Source organism: Parus major, chromosome 26 (genome assembly GCF_001522545.3).
Source record: "Parus major isolate Abel chromosome 26, Parus_major1.1, whole genome shotgun sequence".
In the NCBI taxonomy this organism is placed as follows: Eukaryota; Metazoa; Chordata; class Aves; order Passeriformes; family Paridae; genus Parus; species Parus major.
In genome coordinates, this window is record NC_031795.1 from 3,315,031 (window position 1) to 3,318,801 (window position 3,771).

Below are 3,771 nucleotides of genomic sequence, written 5' to 3' on the forward strand. Positions count from 1 at the left end.
CTTTGCATTTGCTGCTCAGTCCTTCCATGAGCTCTGTGTACGTGGGGAGCTCCTGGCAGTCCCCACAAATCAGGAGAATGGGACCCCAGACTCCAGCTGAAGGATGGATGGCCAGGCCCCATTGTCCAGCCTCCTGTCCATGCGTGTGTTTGCCTGAGGCTTCTCTATTCCTCCCCAAAACAAGGAATTACCATGGCTGGTCAGAGCTGTGGGGCTTTGACTGTTTCTGGTTTGTGTCTGAGTTGGTACCTTCAACCTCACCCCCATGACTGAGGGTGGGACTGAGCCAGGCACTGACCTTGGTGTGAGGGAAAATGGGTTCTGAACTCTTCCAAATATTGATCCAAGTCATCCAAATGTGCAGGCCTGGAGTAGGGGCTGATGGCAACCACAGAGCCTGGTGAGGATCCCTGGGTGTTGTTCTCCACGGGGTTGGTTGGGATGTGGTGGGGTCAGCTAGGATGTCTCATGGAGGTTCTTGTTCTGCTCCTGCCACCTGGCTTTCACAGGGAAGTGTCAGCAAGTTTGCAGAAGGAAAACTGATGTAGAGAACAAACTTGCTGATTTGTTAGGATTAGAATAGGCCTGATATTTGCAGTGATCTTCAATGAGTTGCAAGTGAAATATTCAATTCCCTGTGAATTCGAGATGGTTTTGTACTTGTAATTCCCATAATCTGTTTGGGTTCATTTCCTGGCTGCAGATCTCTGTTCCTCACTCCAGCACTTGATGTTTCTAATCTCCTGGTGAACTTCACATGGGAGGGTGAAGTTAATAAATAAATTACAATAAATTACATAGTTTGCAGAAACACTCTGCAGATGCAAAGGCCCTTTGGAAATGGAATATTGCAATGGATGCTTTTTCTCTTACTGACTCATTCTTACAACACCTTTGTTCTAAGTCCCACAAGTGAAGTAGAAAACATGTTCTGTTTCCCTTGGGGCTCCGTCTCGGAGCCTCTGGATAATGCAGGTGTTCTCCTGCTTGGTTCTGGCTGGCAGGTGCAGGACATCCCTATGTGATTCTGACCTTTCATCTACAGTGTTCCCAGAAAGGCCAGAGGGCTCTGCATGTGTGAAACTGGCTGGTGCAGCGGGGCCCTGTCACGAGGGGTTTTCCATCTTGTTTATGAGAGAGAGGCCATCACTGTCTTTAAAAGAGTGAAAAATTGAAAATATTAAATTGGTGGATGCCAGTTTGCCAAGAGTGTGGGCTGTAATCTAGTGCCAACCAATAAACACACCAGTACTTCACACAGCTCTGCCTCCTGCCTGGTCTCTCCATCCCAGCGCTGTTCCCCGCAAACGTGAACTTGGAAATTGGGTGACGGTGTCACCCGAGGAGAAAGCACTCCCTGCAGTGGCTTGGGACAGTCACAGCCTGGAAGAGGAGCTGGAGGGATGTCACCAGCAGCCTGGAGTTGAGATGGGCTCGCTGATGGGGCGTGCACCCTGCAATAAAAAGGGGCTTTTTAAGGAGAGAGCCTGGTGGAGCCTCCCACCTTTTTCACAAAATCCTTCCCAAGGGAATAGCCGTGGGAGAGGCCGGGTGGAGCCTGCACGGGGAGCACCAGCACCCCCGGCTACCGTGGTGCTCCCGGCCCGGCCACACAAGGGTGAGCTCCCGCATTTCCCCGCAAACGTGTCCTGATGTGGAGACCCATCCCTAAGCGAGCCTTTCTAAATTCCCTTTGGGATCTGGATGTGACCAGGCTCCTCCTGCAGAAAACACGGGGGCTGCTGCACCATAGCCTCGTGTGGCAGCTGCGGCGCGGAGTCCAGGGCTGAATTAATCCGTGCTGACGGCGGCGTTAATGCCTGAGCGGGCGAGGCAGCCGGGGCGGCTGTGCCCCCGAGGGCCCCGCACCCCGGCATTTCTGGGCGGATGAGCAGCCGGAGGGATGCGCTGGCTGGAAATCCGGCCACTTGCGCTCAGCTGCTTAAACGAGAGCTTAGCGGCTCAGCAAAGCTGTCCCCAATTATGTGCTGGGGGCCGAGCAGCGCAGGGGAGGGAGCTGATGTCTCACAGCGGGCTTTGGAGCAGAAATAAATACCCCGTGGTGCTATTCCAGCTTTGCCCCCACGGCTGACGCCCCTTACACCCCGGTCACGAAGGTGCCTTGTCCCCAGAATGGGGGGCGATGCTGTCCTCAGCCCCCCCGACATCCTTCCCCACCCTGAGGTAAACAAGGGAGAGATTTCTCCAGGGATGAGCAGGTCCTGTGCTGCCCTGGCTTTGACTCCCCTCTTCCCCTCATCTAGGGGCTCTAGGAAGCAGTAGATTGGGAAAAAAATGTTCACGTGGGATCTGGGGATGTGTCCTGGGCTGGCTCTGGCCATGCGGAGGGGCTTGGTGACCCCCCGTCTCCTCCCAGGGGTGCTGCTTCCCCTGGACCACGCATGCTCCTCCTGACCATGTGCTGCCACTAGCTCATGCTCTCCAAGGAGCTTTCCTAGAAATTGATGGATTTATTTTTAGCCCTGGCACAGCAGGGTTCAGCAGGGAGGGGATGGGCTGCGGTGCATGGTGGCAGCTTGGAAGGACCCTGAGGTGTCAGGTGGGGCTGGGGGTCAGGTCCCACTCTGTGGTTCCCCCATTGCCATGGTGAACAGGGGATGGGGCTGGTTTGGGAAGGATCTCTAGGGCAGGGGGAGTCAGCACAGACAAGGAGACCAATGCCACTGCTGGGGAGAGTGGGGTCAGCGTGGGCTGGTGGGGCCAGCACTGGGAACTGCAGCTGCTGGCCACTCTCGGGACAGCTGGTGCCCTTTTCTGGTCTGGAGAGGGGAAAATAACCCTGCATGGGCTGGGCAGGAGGTGAGGTGCAGGGACTGGTGCAGGCAGCAGTGTGGGCAGGGAGCAGGGAGCACTGCAGGCAAGTGCAGGCAGGGGTGCAGGCTGGGTACAAAGAATTGTGCCATGGACAAGTTCATCCCAGAGGCTGCAGACCAGGAGCTGCTCTTCTCCACCAGCTCAGGAGGCTACAGATGCTCTGCAGTGGCTGAGCCCTGTCCTGCTGCCAGTCCAGGGGCTGTGTCCTCCCAGTTCTGCCATGTCCAGACTCCTCTTTCACCTCATCCCACTTGATGATTATTTTTTATAGCTGTTGGGAAGCACAGTGGGGCCCAATGCTCCCTGGTGTCCCCTGCTCCTTCCTGACCCACTTAGCGGGACCATCTGGTCCCCGCGGGCAAAGCGGATTAGCCCTGCAGCCGGGATCAGGGCTGGGGAGCTGCCACCACAGTGGGTGACACTGCTGGCATCATCACAGCCCCTGCCACAGCTCCAGCCTGGGGGACAGTGTCCACAGCAGGAACCCTTGACCAGGGAACCACAGCAGCCTGCAATGTGGATGACCCTGCTCGTGTTCCTGGCACCCCCTGAAACATGGCCATCCCCAGCCCTGAGAGTTGGTTGTCTCACACCACACCTACATCTCCGTCCATCCATCCCTCCACCATCCATCCATGGATTCCATCCATGGATTCCATCCATGGATTCCATCCATCCATCCATCCATCCATCCATCCATCCATCCATCCATCCATCCATCCATCCATCCATCCATCCCTCTTTTCCCACCCACACCCCCAACTGTGCACTCACCTGGCCAGATGTGCAACTCCCCCATCCCTCCCTCCATCTGTCCACCCACCCCTCCGTCTGTCCTTTCCTTGTGCCCCTCCTGGGCCTTTTCTTCCTTTCTGCCTGTTTGTTTTTCCCTTCCTCCGTCTCCCGGTTCCCCATTTTCCCTGGGTTTCTTTGCCC